Below are 16437 nucleotides of genomic sequence, written 5' to 3'. Positions count from 1 at the left end.
AGGATGCATGTTTTTGTTTTTTAATTTTAATGTGTCAATTTATATTATTCCCCCTAATAAGCATTATGGACAAAGGAACTCAGTTATGCATGCCTGTGATCCTTACTTCTTACAACTGGCAGGAGCTATCCCCTCAGCTAAGGTTTCTTATGGTGGAGACAATGTGAATGAATGGGGGGAAAGCCAGAGGAACAGTAATGCTCATAATAACACACTCAAGCATCACATTTGGGTTCCTATAGTGACGCTCTCCCCTAGGAAAACGTGAGGCACACTGGAAGGTCCACAGGTTTACCTAGATGCATGTTACTCTGAAAATAATAAGACAGTAGAAGAAAGCATAGTTTCTCAGGTGATTTGCTTTCCAAAGTCCTTCTCTGCTGACCACCTCTGCCTCTTTGTCTACCAGTTTTTAGTGACAGTGATTCATACTCTACCTTCCACTTCAATGTTCTCATGCCTGCAAATACTGATGCACCAGAAACACAGCAGATCCTGGAAGAGAAGAGAGGCAAAAGGGTATATGAGAGTACTGCGGGTGGGAAAGAGATTATACATTCCTGGGAGGTCCATTAGCATGTTCTTCCCAGGACTGGAGTTGCAGAATTTGTGAGGAAAAAAAAAGATTTTTTTTTTCCGCTTCTGTGTCAGTATGTGTGTGGGAGAGTAACAATTGAGTGATATCAGCAGAAACACATCACATTGCACCCAGTATTACATTTCAGGTGGGGTTTCAGCCAGCAGAACAATTTAGCAGTAATAAATTAAAAGGAATGGGCCAGAAGGCCTTTTCTTTGGCAATAAATATTTAGGTAATTGTAATTTTATGAGGAGCCTTTCTGTGCAGTCTTCTCTGCTGCCCCTTCGCTCACTTGCCTGCTTTTCAGGGAACACTTGGCTTTCATCCTTAAACACTTATTTCTTTAAAACAGCTTCTGTTAGACCCAAAAGACTGAGGGAGAAAAGTCACAAGTGATTTTGGGGCAGTGGCACAGTTTAAACAACAGCCTGTCATCCCAGACTACTCATCCTTATCACAGTGCTGTCTCCTGCTGTGCGCTAGCATAAGGGAGACTGATGTGGCCGAAAAATAAAACTTTTCTTATGATGGATTATTTCTTAGACAGATCGCTTCATCTCTTCAGTTCCCCACACCAAATGACTAGGTAAGCACTAGCAGGGAGGGGTCTGGAAAGCAGAGATGAACATCTGGGGACACAATCACTCATGCAGTAGTAACCTAACTGCAACCTGCAACGCTCAGAAGAAATAGTTACTTCCGAAATTATTCAGCCTGTACAATAACAGGACAATACTTTAAAGTTATAATCAGAAAAAATCCTGTGGTGAGAATTGTATTCGAGTCAGGGAGGTTCAGCCCAGCCATTTGGATCCAAGTATTTTCTGTTGCCAAAGCAGCCTTCCCCCCTGCCATCCACTGTAACAGCTCTCACGGTACTGAGCATTTGAGCAAGGCAATGGAGCTAATATTTTCTTTTGCTTTGCTTGAGGTCAGGTACAGCTCCTGCTTTTCATAAACATGAGTGTTAGAAGCAGGACAAGTTAGGCAGGTGATGTTCACATGCTTGCACAATGTGGAAAGCAGCAGAGCAGAAGTTCATGGTCTTGGGGGCTGCTGAATCGAGAAGCCTGGTTTCTTACGGAGGTGTGTCACTTGTGTTCTGTACATCACTGCCAAAATACCCTTTGCTCCCACCTCATATTCCTTGCTCCCTCCCAATTCCTTAGCTTTCCTCCCACACAGTAGTCCTACTGCTTCATGTTTTTACCAGAAGGCAAGGGCATTGAGGGTGTGCACACTCTAGTTGATTTTGAGCTACATGTACTGATTATCCAGCCAATGAATCAAACATACAGGTTCCTGTTCAGTGTGTGTTGAAGGCTTGTGCTCAGTGGGATGGAGATGTGGGTCTCTCTGCTCTACAGGAGACTGCATGAAGTATATAGCAGCAAACATATTAGAGACTTACCTCCTTCAGCCAGTTGCAATGAAATTTGACAAGTGTGTTCAAAATTTATTAGGGACAGGGAAGAAGCTGTGAAAAGCCAGGAAAAAAAAAAAGAGGGCAAAAAAAAGAGAAAAAAGAAGGAAAAAAAAAAGATTTTGTAAGCCTTGTGTCTTTAGGAAAAAATCCAAAGCAATTGCATTCTAGCAGGAAGAATGAATAGTATGTTTACCATAGCATGTTGTACCAGGATGTATATAACCTGGTCAGTTGTAAAGGCTGTGCGTCTTCTACAAACACTCTGAGAAGTTCTCCAGTGCAGTGACAGTATTATTCCTTTACGTTCAGCTACCAGATGATAATAATTACCCAGTTATTCCTGTACTGTCAGCTGCACAACAGGTATCTTCTCCTTGTCGGTATCTGCTGTTCACTTCAAAAGCTAACTTTTAAAAATACCTTTCTTCCTTTGCTACATATTTATAGGAAAAAATGCACAGAGTAAATCAATAAATATTTCCTGCTTACATTCTGCTTTTTAAGAAGCAGCAGGCATTTCTGATGGGTGTTTTGAATAGCAATACAGTATTGATGATAACCAAATTACATACAGTGGCTTTCTCTTTTCATTTAGACTCGGTACTGATCACTGGGGACAAAAAGTGTTGAAAGTCCTTTGTTGGTTACTGGAGACACAGTGAGCTCACATGTCAGGTCTATTGTGTTTGACTTTAGACAACAGTAGTGAGATGAAATACAGCTCCAAAGGGGATGAATTCATGCTGGCTTAGCTGCCTAGGGTACATCAATGTTCTCTGGAAAGGCTGAAATACTTTTACCTCCTTTTCATCGTGGTCTGTGCATTTGATTATCCACTCAGGACTAAGCACTCTTCATATATTTCCCAGGCCTTCCCTCTGTACAGCCCCCTATATACAACTGCATTCCAGACTTTTCAGGCTTATACCAATAATTAATTCATCCTGCAGATACATTATTAAATACTGTTCCTGTAATCTCTTCTACCTAAGCTGCACATGTCTGAAGATGACAGAAACACACTTATTGTAGTCCAGTTCTTTTTAGAAAGTATTGCACACATACACATACGCAAAGCTTTTCTATGCTTCCTTTGCTTCTCTAAGCAAATCATTAGGTAGGTCTGTTCATAGCAAAAAAATAACAGTGTGAGCTAACATGGCGATGTGTTAAATGATGGCAGAATTTCAGAAGGGCCACAAGTGTGATTGCACTCAGAGAAATGGATGTATCTTAACCAGTTAATTGTACATGCTCTGATGATCCAACTTCCTATCTGTCTTGCTCCAGTATTCTGACTTTTGCAGACCACAAACCGAGTATTTCAAAGAGAGGGACAAACGTTTTAATTTAGAAATAGAGTCAAGTGGCTCTCCAAACTATCTGTTAAAATACATTGGCTCTCAGTTACTTGCTCTGTGTTGCAACACAGAAGAACAGTCTGGAACAGTGTAATTTTTGCAGATGCTAAAAAAAAGAATGGGGTAAAGAGGCAAAACACAAGATTTCCAAACTGAGGGTCAGACAGGAATTATCCTGTAGGGACTGCTGGAAAGCTTTTAATTTTCCCTTGCAGAATGGAGTAGAGTTATTTTGTATGGTCACTGGGCACATCTCACTAACAAATTCTGTGCCTGTGTGAGAAGCACAGAATGTTAGTAATTTCTCTGCTCTCTTTCACTGCAAATTTTAGGTGCGCACTTCTGGAACTAAAGGTCTGCCTCTGACATGAGAGAAATGGCCTGTCTAGCTAGAAAGTTTGGGTACCACTCATACAAGGTTTTAACTACATGAAGACTCTCAGGAAAATTTTATCAAATCATGACTTTTTTAAGACTGCTTCAAACCTGTAAGGGACAGCACTGTTTGACATTTAAGAGGTTGTAATTCAGTTTAGCTGAATGGTCTTTGGAAGTGAAAGCAACAAAATAAATGTTAACCTTTTTTCATTCTACATAATAGTGTCTGTACAGGATGTAAGACAGAGACTATAATAGTTCACGTTTAGTTCATATTTTTAATTCATTCAGATTAATTTTTTTGAATATTTAAGTTTAGGCAAGTCCTGGGAGGCCAACTAGGGGCACTGGCCTTACTTGAAGAAGGACATAAAAGTCTGTGACTAGTCCATGATCTAGAAGGATAACCTGCTATAATTACTAGTATAAAGATGCAAGTAATTTCTCTAGAGTTTATTTTGTAAATTCTCTAATTTTCACTACTGATGAGTAATTAATATTTTCAGATAACTCTCATTTTCCTTTTCCAGTCTCATAGTGTAACAGACAGAGCTTACCAAGATACAAACCAGTTTCTGAAGAGCAGCTCTTTAAAATTTAAGCACATCTACTCATATGGATAGTGGGCATAGGCTCATTTTCAGGAAACTCTTCATAGCACTGTTTACAGAATCATTTGCATACAGGAACCCCCAATGCACAGACAGCAAATTAATGGGGTATGCTGCCCAGCAACAAAACCAGAAAGAAAACACTCAAGCTCCTGCTCCATTTTCTGGGCTTTTTATTTCTCACGATCATTACTGCAACTGGGCAGTGAGGCAGCAAGGCAATAGCTAGTAATCCCTGTTGAGACTTCTCAGTCTGTGTTACTCACTGATTGGAGTCTTTCATTCCTTCTTTCTTTAGATTGCCTGCCAGGACGTTCTGGGTGTCAAGAGAGTGAGCAAGAGAGTGAGAGCGCACTTCTCTTCTCTATGGTCTTGACTTTTAATCGAGCTGCTTCCAGTATTTACCTTTTTGTATCTCCAGGGCTGGCTGTCTGGTTCTTCAGGCACTTCCAGTGTGAGTGGTGCGGGCAAACACTCTTTGGCTTATTACAGATCGTATTTATGACTTACTAAGCTGTGCAAAAGCTACTGTTGTAACTATATAGTTATATCATATCCAAAGCTCCTATTTGGAAAAAGTACAGGGGTCCATCCTTCTTAGTCACCAAAAAGGAAGGGGAAGTAGATGAGGCATGTTTTACAGACCTCATTATTTCCATAAAATAAAACCACTTAATCATCTTTTGCATTCACACCTATATTCGCCGTTTAGTTTATAGCATCAAGTGTTTCTCTACAAGAGGAAGACAGTTAGGGAAGTAACATGACAAAACAAAAGTAAGTGAGAATTTCTGTGCAGAGCATAAAAGCCACTTAAACATTTCTATCCAAGTCAGTTCTGATCAGACAACAATGGAATTTTATTCCGACACCGGAGCAAAATATAATTTGTATTTCCCTTTTCAGATGCATGTCATAAGTATTCTAGTATGCTGTAGGGTGAACTTAGATAAGCAATAATTAGCTAATCTTAGTTTAAAACAAAAGTAGTACAATTTCTTTTTACAGTTAAGCAAGAAACCACTTAATCCAAGTGCATTGGCTACAGTTTTATGTGTGTTCATTTTCTTTAGTCAGCTTGTCTGCCAAGAAAATTATACATCTTAAATAATATAAACAGCAATTGTTGGATAGATCAAGGACGCTGTAGAGTGATATATATCTGTGTGATCTGATGTACACACTGCATTGGGTGCATATTATTAGGTACAGTACCCTGATGTTATTAAATACAGTTCCGCTGGTGTCCCTGATAAATGTGTACCTAGCACAGCACACTGCAGCACCACCTTTTCATTCCATTTCATGCCCACAGCAAAAAACATCAGCTGCTTCACAACATTTGTGAGAGAAAAACAAAAATTATCCTATTTTTACAGCACATCCTTAGTCACAATGAGGTAAAGACAAAGCCATGCCAAGAGGATGGGATACTAGAACAAACCTTAAAGAACCAAATTTTGAGCAAGGACTGAGGCTTTGCGCTTCAAAGGTCAGATTTAAAAAATAATTTTCTTATTGCTTATCACACTTTGGTAACATGAAAATGCCTCTTACACAAATCAGCCAATAAGAAAGGGATGTCTTTTAAGACACTAGTGTTTCTATTTTTGCTTCAAAGCACCAATGATCAAAATAACAGAGTAAGATAGAATCATCTTGGAGTCTGTAGCCAGTATATGAGGAAATTAAGGGCGTTAAGAAGTTCAGTCTAAGCCCTTCATCCTATTTATTTATTTATTGTAGTTGTTTTTTCAAGGAAAGAGCTCCATTTGCTTTGAAGCCAAACACCTGCACACACATGTGACAGGATCTGGCACTTCTATTTGGAAGTATGTTCCACTAATGTGCATTTTCTTTTTTTTTTTTTTTTTTTTCCCATTTTGAGACTTTCCCTCCCTTTCCTGTGAACTACATGATCTGATCTAGTAGGCTCTGAGCATATGTGTAAGCTACCACAGGACACACTAAGGGTTGTGTTTCATACCTGCTCTTCTATGGTAACTAGCCCTGGGTTATCATGAAGTAACTGCTGTGGTTCCAGTTTACAACCTAGCAAATGGAAGGCTGACTTGGGTGCTGATACAAAAAGATACTTTTTCCACCCAATTATTTATGGCAAGGGCTTTGCTCCATTTAATTTGGGGTCTGGTTAGCTCTTTTAGGGCAGTTGGTCCGCTGTGAGTGTTGTGGAACAGTGGTTGCCTGAAGATGGCATTTTTCTAGCTCATGATGTTAGGCTAGCTGCTTCTCATGAGGTCCAAGTCCTCAGGTCCATTTGTCTGACCTCTTACCTTCTGTATGCAACTTGCAATCCCCTTCTCCACCTGCCACTGACAGCACCAGGAGGTGACTGGCCAAAGCCCTTCTGTTCCCATCTTTGGGATAAATCTGTGCTCTGCTATTTCCTCAGCAGACTTCAGGGCACATAACCTTTCTGGCAAAAGAGATGATTTCTCTCTGCCCTCCAGAGCAGAGCCTTCTGTTAGCCATGATCTCAGAGCGAGTTTCACTAGCAGGTTTTAGTGAGATCAGCTATCACACCATCTCCCATATGGCCTTTCCTCTTGGAAGCAGCACTGTTCTGCTGGATGAAATATTATTTTAGATACCATACTGGGTGTGCCAAACTTCGAAATTTAACTACGTATCTGCATGCTGCCTGTCCAGACACATATGCCTAATGTGTGAACAGTTCCCAACACTGTGTCTCAACACCCTGCCTTACTGAAGAGGATGCATTTCAAGCCAACGTGTTGGGCTTTCGTAACTAACTCTGGTATATGCTGCTACTACTACAACTTGAGGAAGAGCCAATGTTTGAGGTTTTGTTGGTCCTTTTGATTTGGAATAGAGATTAACTGGTAATGGGTGATGCTCAGTACAACCCTGGTCACAAGGCTGTGCAAGTCTTGTTTACACAAGGAGAATCAGTCAATCTGAGTGTCCTTTTGTTGAAAATATTTTGATAAAGAAATTAAAATCTAATTATATAAAAGAGTTTGGTTTGATTAAGAAGTAGAAAATTGTGAAGCATAGGTATGGGAGTGTTAAGTTTGAAATGTAGTCATAGGAACTTAGGAACTTTAGAAAATGTACTATGTGTGACTATAAGAATTCAAGTATTGTCTAAAATCAGTTAACCACAGAAACTTTGACAAAGATTTGTTGGTTTATAGTGTTTTGTTTTAGGAAACTAGGGAAACCGTTATGGACACCAGTTTGCTGCGTGGAAACCCCTTACCCTTCCCACCTCGATCTAATTATCGAGGATTCCAATCAGTAGAGTTAAGTGAGATTAACCAATGATTGTTTTAACATAAGAATATTAATAAGATGGTGTGACTGAAGGGCCAATTATTAGAAAGGTTAAATTTAAGAATAGACATAGTATGCATTTTTATGTAAACTAATATAGATGATGGTGAGAATCGTACTGCGCAGAATCACCTGAGAGGTCAAGAAGCGGACAAGTGAGGAAGACTATGGAAGACCACCAGAGGGCTTCTGAAGACCACCAGAGACCTTCACTGCGCTTGCGTAAAGGACATTTACATATGTTAATAGTTTCCCGGAAAACTAATGATTATGTATAACATTTCTCGGAAATCTAGTGAATATGTATAACAAGTGTGCATTTAACCTGCATAGTTAAACCAGACAGATGCACACGATAGGTGGAGCGATCCCCCGTGTGCCCAGCGCTGCAATAAAGGAGTGAGTGCCTGCTTCTTAACTTCTCATTGCTGTTAAGGAGTTTTATTCCAGATTTCGGCAACACTTTTGCTGTCCCAGCCTTAGCACACTAACACTACGAGCTCAAAATTGTCTCCTCTGTAGGCTGTTCCTTACACAACTTTATTTACTCAGTTCATCTCTGTGTCTTTGGAGTTTTTCTTCATATCCGTCTCCCCTCTGCTCTTGCTAAAACAAGTGCACGTCGTTGCCAGGAAACTCTCTGCTTCAGTCATTCAAATTCTTAACTAGCTGTAGTTCTGAATTAAGTATGTGCTTAACTCTCTCTTAGAGCAATTGCAAGTGAAGGACTGTGGTTGAACCTGCCAGTTTCAAGAAAAAGCAACCTTATCTGTCACATTCCTAGTAGACTAAATAATTGCAAATTGCTGCAGGACGTCCTCTGCAGTTCCTCTTCACTGACGTTAGACTGCTTGGCTCTCCCAGTGTCTTCCCAAAAAGTGTCTCAAGTGTTTGTGACGGAAAAGGACTTAACTGCAAGGTTCAAGCAAACGACTTGAACTTCACTTGCAGACTTAACTGCAAGGTTCAAGCAAACAACTTATTTGAACTTCACTTACAGACTTAACACACCACTATTGCAGGTTTTACAGATACAATGGAGGAATGCACTATTGCAATTTTTTAAGGCAAGAGTAGTACATTATTACAACCACAAGCGCATTTACAAACTTAAAGCATAAACAATATTCACTTACCCCTCCAGGTAAGGGCTCTCAATCCCAGGGAAGTTACCTCAACCGGCGTCCAGATCAAGGGGGGGGGTGGGGGGTGGGGGTGTGTGTGCGTGTGTGTGTCTGTGTGTGTCTCCCCCCCTTTCCAACCTGAATCTTAGAGTTTTTATCCCCTTGTAATGAACTGGTTAACTTTGTTCATGAAATCGCATGTGGGGGTAGAGACATTCCTCGCTTATCTAAAACCACAGTATCCAGTTAAGTACCGATGATTAACGAAAGACGTTCCACCTAACAAACAAATGACGGCGCAAACGCACACACAATGCAGAAGATACCAGCCGCCACCTGAAGGCAGATTACGACCACCTAGCAACTGACGGCACAAACGCACACGCAATGCAGAAGATACGAGCCGTCACGTAAACAGAAACTAGAAACTGTATAAATAAAGGGACTCTTCCCCATTTTCGGCGCGAGCCTTTGGCGGAGCACTGTCTCCCCGGCCGCCCAGCGCTGTTTTGCTCTCTTATCGCTTGCTAATAAATTCGATCTTGTCATTTAATACAAATTGGCTCCTCCAATTTGTCACGAGCGTCTATAACACCCTGACTTGTGGAATGGTGTGTATGACTATGTCTGAGTGGATTATGATATATGCCTAAACGGATTATGTATATCTGAGTGGAGTTTCCCCTTATCTTTCCTTTGTTGGTCTGTGATTGTTTGAATACACAAGGTTGTCATTTGAAACCGAAGCTGAAACTCTCTGGTGTTTTTCTTTTTTTTAGCTTGCTTCCTCAGCAACTGGATAGTGGTTGGATTGAGACTCAGGGCATACTATTTGTTAAGGGATTTCAAGGCTCAGTTCAGGTTTTGGTTCTTTGAATGGTGCAGCCACTGCCCTGTTTACTTTAGGGTTTATCAGACAACCCAGGGCTAAGCTGTCTACACAGCTCCCCCTGAGTCGTCTCTGCAGAGAGACAGGGCCTCAAGGCAACCCAAGGCTGGGTCGCTTTTGTAACCCCCCATGAGTCACCTGTGCGAGAAATGCACTCACGCTGAATTTCCTGAATTTACAAGTTTATTATAGAACAAAGGCAAACAGCGCTGGGCGCATGGTCAAAACCACAGGCGCACCGGTTATACCCAAACTTGCCTTTTTATACACTGTGTTTGTGGTATTTCAAAGGGGTTATTTTAATATTTCAGGTATCTATTAACATAACTCCACCCCAGACCACCCCCCCCTTGCGCACGTCTCTTGTGGTTCGGAGGGGCCTTCAGTGATCTGCAAGGGATGAAGTCAGTAGTCTTCCTCTGGCGGCCTTTGGAGATCTGCAAGGGATGAAGTCAGTAGTCTTCCTCTGGCGGCCTTTGGAGATCTGCAAGGGATGAAGTCAGTAGTCTTCCTCTGGCGGCCGTCGGAGATCTGCAAGGGATGAAGTCAGTAGTCTTCCTCTGGCTGCACTTTTCACCCTGTCGTTTTCCTCTAGTCACACTTTTTAATATTTTCACATTAAACTCCTGGTTTTCCTTTGTTCTTCTCGTATCTTTCATGTCAAATAATCTTTGACCCCCAAAATGCTGTTCTCATGCTAACAAATCACTCCTTATCTTCTTACTTGTGTTCTCAATTTTACTTGTCCTTGAGTCCATATGTCTGTTTTTCTATGTTTTCACAAATCTATCTACACATCCTTTAATTACTTGAGTTACAGGATGTCTTATCTCATCAAAAGAAACTACATATTCTGCTTGTGCCCATTTATTACCTACAAACTATAAAATACAATTGATGCCTGGAATATATTAACTACATATTTCCCGTGTTAAGGCCTAATTTAGTGGCAGTGAGGCAAACATCCTTTCGGGATGTAACTTATGCAGTAGTTAGGCAAATTTCTGTGTTCTCGTTTTGCGAAAGCCAATATACATTTCACACCTGTGTGCACTAGACATGGTGAAACTCGTTTGTGAACTATGAGCTGGACAATCCACACAGTATTCATACAAGTATTAATACTCCCTCTCTCTCCTTAGCGCTCATATTTATGCTTGTATTTTTTCCCACATCTGCTGTATTGTCTGTGCATAACAATTCACAAGGACATGACAGTTACTCTATAAACACCACTAAGGGAAATGGCACATTCCTTCTATTGGAGGGAAGCCAGTGCCTCAGTGCTCAGAGGAAATGACTGTCAGAAGTGGTAATGCAGGGGAGGAGGAGGGCGATCTTTGTGTATTGAGTTTGCTGGCTGCGTGGAAAGTTACACAGGTATCCTGAAGCATTTCTTTTTCAGCACTACAATCCAGCTTGCTGCAAGAACTTTCCCTTTTAAACACCGTTTTAGGGCAGGCCCAAACACTATGCGGTATGCAGTGTATAAAACAGCATCCCAAAGATCAGTTTGCGTGCTTATCTAAAGCATGGTAATTAAGACAGATCTGGATGAGAATGTACAAGAGTACAAGGATGCTTTGGAGGCAGTGGGTTTTTCTTTCCCTGTGGAGGAAATGGCAAGGTGCGTGGAGATAAAAGACACAGACACGAAATCAAAATTGTGACTGTCCCCATTTCAGTTACAGTTTTGCTGTGATGATATAAAGCTAGTCAGCTAGTCTGCAGGGGATCAACACCTGAGAAAAAATATGTAGAGGTGAGAAAAACCAAGTATAAAGCAAAGGCAGGGAAAACACAAGAACTGAAAGCTATGCTGACTTGAAGATCTGATTTGGAGTGCATTTGATTCAACAAAAAAGCTCCTTTTGGTTTCAAACATTTTGGTCAAGGACTGGCTGCACTGAGAATCAATGATTTACCAACTGTTTCTGACTCAGCTAAGGTGTCTCCAGCTGCAAGGAAATGCCGTGGGTGGAAAACTCATTAGCAATTTTTTTTTTTTTTTAACTAGGAGAGGTTTGAGTGCAGCTTTTTAAAAAATCCTCCGAGGTACTCACCCTTCCAGTTCTGTTACACGGTTTATTTTATGCCACAGTACTGTGTAGATACAGACTTCAACCAAGCTGGTCAACTTCCCCAACCCAGCTGCTCTCACACTTGTTCACGAAGCTGCAGCAGCTCACTGCCTTACCAAACTCATTCTGGCAGCTGCAGGGTTAAAAAAAATTTATAGGGAAAGCTTTGTTTTTCCTTCAGGAACTCAGGTGTTCATTCAGCCTGAAGTCTTGCAGTGTATTACTAGGCTAGTCTATTGCTCTTGGGCATAGCAGCCCCTTACATTGTGATTTGCAATGCGGGGACGGTACCTTTTTTGGCATTTCCCAGTGGAGACAGCTGCTGTGAAGCTGGGGGGAAGGAGAACTCCACCACCTGCACAAAATGCTTGCAGCGGCTTAAGAGATACAAATCTACTTTAAACTGATAAATAAAGCAGGAACCCTGTCAGTCTGATGATGTTCATAGGTGTTTTCATGGTTTTCTACAAAGATGCGCAGAGGTGAAGATGTCAAGCCTAAAATATTAAAATTTTACTTCAAAGCTGCGTTATCTACAATACTGTTGCCAAAATCCGGAATAAAACTCCTTAACAGCAATGAGAAGTTAAGAAGCAGGCACTTCGTTTATTGCAGCACTGGATGCATGACGGAAAGTTCCACCTAGCGTGCATACCACAGCTTTAGCACTAACAGGTTATATAGAATAACTAATTGCATATTAATCAGATTAGTATACATATACATAAAAATGATTGCAACTGATTATCTTAGTACTGCCTACATCCGATCATGTGCAATGACGGATCCATTTGAGTCGAAGGGCTGCTTCTGCGACCACCAACCCATTTGAAGTTCTTGTTGGCTGTCCTTAAAGTCTCTGTTCTTGTCCTTGTTCTTTCATCTTGAAGCTTAGCGCAATTTCAGTCACGTGTGATCAATTTCAACATTGTTCTCATCTAGTGTACAGGAACATCTAGTCATAAGAGCAAAGAACTGCAAAACTTATGAGTAAATACTAGTTAATCACTTAACTACACTCTTGTAATTACCTCTATTTGCTAGTCCCCTGGCTACACTTTTATCTATTGTTTCAATCATAATGTTAGTTCTTAAACACAAAATTTGACAGAAAATATATAAGGTCTCTATGGTTATACCCATCATGATTCCTTGTACTGAATACAACTCCCTGTAGTTACAATTTTAACTTGTAAGTGCAAAACTGATTTTTGTATTGTAACATTTCCCCCCTTTGAAAGTTTTGAAAATAATTTCAATACTTTCACTATAATTTTACTAATTATTCACTATAAGCTGGAGGAAACTCTGGGATTGATTGTCCATTTTGTCTTGCAACAGCTTGGATGATCATGCGATTAAAAGAAGTTTTAAGAGTAATTTGCTTTTTCAGAAAATAATAAATCAAAATGATCATTAAAGAGATTATCAACAAAGTTAGTACTGTGCTAATCAATGATTTAATCCAAGAATTTAGATTCCAGCCTAATCCCTTAAAGATCTTGTCTATCCAACTCTCTTGCATATCTTGTTGCAACTCTTGAGTGTCTTTCTCAATTTTTCTCAATAATTCCAAATCATGTTCTACATCCTGAGTTACATTCAGAATGTGTATGCAACAATGGTCCATTCTGTCTTTTAAATATCCACACACTCCGTGTTCTTTGAGTAAAAACATATCTAAAGCCATTCTATTTTGCAGAGTCATTTTGGAAGTGGCCTGTAATTGTATATTTAGATCTCTAAATCCTTTTCTGGTCACATTGGCCAGTTTCTCTACCTGTCCTGTTAGTTGATACAGCCAGTCTTGATTCCTGTATATTGCCAAAGGGGTTAGTAGAGATTCTAGGGCCCAACTAATTCTAACTCCAGTGGAGGGTTCATTCCATTCATCATCTATTTCTGACCTTTTTGCCCGTTCCAATTTCAAATTTTCTAATGATCCTTTAAAAGGAGACTTTTTCCAAATTGGGCATAATGTTGGCATTCCCAAAGTAATTTGTTTTACCTTCCCATCAAGAGGCAGATGGGTTGTCCAGGTTCCATCACTCATTGCCCAAACTAAGTGTCCTGGACTCTGAATAGTAGTTTTTCTGCAACTAAATATTGTTCCTCTTTTAGGTTTAAAGGTTTCAGTCAATTGGAGATCATTTTTAAGTCCTCTACACAAGCAGCCATACTTCACGGCTGCTGCTAAAGGTGGAATTCTTTGGATTGCCATGTCTTTAGTGCTGCAATTGTATATTTTCTCACATTTCCACCAAGATACTCAATTTTCCTTTTCTCGTAATGTCCTCCCTTTGTCATTTACTGATGCCCAAGTTGTAAAAATGGTTCCATCCCAAGTAAAACACCAAGGAGCTTTAGCCATATTTTGGAATTGAGACAGTATAGTCATAGACCACATGGTATTGGCAAACAGGCAGTAATTTGTGTCACATTCTGGAAATTAGCAAATCCCTTGATCAATCCTACCATCAGATTTTCTTCCTGAGTTTTCTTTGGGAGATAAATTAATTGTTCAGCTTGTCTCTTATTTCTTGTCTTTTTCTTCAGCTCAAATTGTCCTGGTAGATACTCGCTTTTTCCTTATCTCTCATCCAACTAATTTCTAATTTGTCAGGATCAAATTCTGGAATCTGAGTAAAATTACATCCCAATCCCAGAGTACCTCCATAGTTCACTGTTACTTGTTGTTTAGCCACAATCTCAGACCAGACTCCCACCAATATTATTTTCCAAATCAAAATCCATTTCCCCCAGATTTCAAAATTATATGGAAGATTAGACATGCTTCAAAGTCAGTTTTGAAGGTTCTAGGGTCTCTATATACAACTTTCCAAGATGATGGAGCTTTCTTCACCCGAGTATAGTGGATCCATGCATCTGATTCAGCAATCTTGACAGCGGTGAAAGTAGTCAACAATATTTGAAAGGGTCCTTTCCAGCGTTCCTGAAGAGGTTCAGAAGTCCATGTCTTCATATAGACATAATCACCTGGTTGGAAATCATGTACTGGATTTTCCAAAGACAGAGGTCTGTTCCAAACAACCACACTCCGAAGCGCAGTTAAAGTTTTTCCTAAAGAAAGTATATAGTTATATACATCTTGTTTTCCTTTTAAATGTATGCTCAAATTTGGTTCGGGAGATTCATAAGGTTTTCCATACAATAACTCATAAGGACTAATTAATGTCCCACTCTTTGGTTGGACCCGAATTTGTAAAAGGGCCAGTGGGAGTGCCTCAGGCCATTTTAATTTAGTTTCTTGACATATTTTACTAACTTGTCTTTTCAATGTTTGATTCATTCTTTCTACCCTTCCACTAGATTGTGGCCTCCAAGGTGTATGCAAGTCCCACGTAATTCCCAAAATTCTACTAACGCCCTGGACCACTTCTGCAACAAAATGGGAACCTCTATCAGAAGAGATTCCAATAGATACTCCAAATCTGGGGATAATTTCTTGTAATAACCATTTAATGACATCCTTTGCTTGATTGGTTCGACAGGGAAAGGCTTCTGGCCATCCTGTAAAAGTATCAACCCCCACCAGAATGTATCGATACCCATTTTGTTGAGGTAACTCTGAAAAATCTATTTGTCAATAATCCCCTGGTTCCATTCCTGATTTCAGTATTCCCATTTGGACCTTTTTCTTCACAACTGGATTGTTTTTTAAACATATCTCACATTTAGCAGTTGTCATTTTAGCTATTTCTAGCATTTTTACTGATACCACTTGCCTTCTCAAAAGGGTTACTAATGCTTCTGCTCCCCAATGACATTCCTTATGTTTTGTCTGTACTATTTCCCTCCTTACAAATGGTGGGACTACTACTTGTCCTTTTGATGTCACCCACCATCCTTTCAGATTTTTCCTTGCATTTAATAATCTCCCCAATTTCTCATCCTCCTCTGAATATTTAGGTTTTTCCTTTGGTAATGCAATAGTTTTTGTAGGAATTAATGCCATTTGTAAGGCATTCCTTTTGGCTGCTTCCCTAGCTGATTTATCTGCTAATCTGTTCCCTATAATCTCTTTTGTATTCCCTGACTGATGTGCTTTACAGTGCATGATTGCTACTGCAGTTGGTTTCTGAACTGCTTGTAATAAATGCAAAATCTCTTCTTTAATGTTGGACTCCTGAGAGGATAATAATCCTCTTTCTTTCCATAAAATCCCATGGACATGGACCACACCAAATGCATATTTCGGATCAGTCCAGATATTTACTTTCTTTTCTTCACTCAATTCTAGAGCCCTTGTCAAAGCCACTAATTCCGCCTTCTGAGCTGAAGTTGTGCTCGGCAAAGCGTTGGCTTCTATAACTGATTTTTCAGTTGTTACTGCATATCCTGCATAGCAGATTCCGTTTTTGACGAAACTGCTACCATCTGTGTACAATTCCCAGTCTGGATTGTCCATAGGTACATCCTTCAGATCCTCTTGACTGGAATATACATATTCAATTGCAGTCAGGCAATCAATTTCAACATTGTTCTCATCTAGTGTACAGGAACATCTAGTCATAAGAGCAAAGAACTGCAAAACTTATGAGTAAATACTAGTTAATCACTTAACTACACTCTTGTAATTACCTCTATTTGCTAGTCCCCTGGCTACACTTTTGTCTATTGTTTCAATCATAATGTCAGTTCTTAAACA

This window comes from Harpia harpyja, chromosome Z (genome assembly GCF_026419915.1).
Source record: "Harpia harpyja isolate bHarHar1 chromosome Z, bHarHar1 primary haplotype, whole genome shotgun sequence".
Lineage (NCBI taxonomy): Eukaryota > Metazoa > Chordata > Aves > Accipitriformes > Accipitridae > Harpia > Harpia harpyja.
This window is presented reverse-complemented; position numbering follows the sequence as displayed.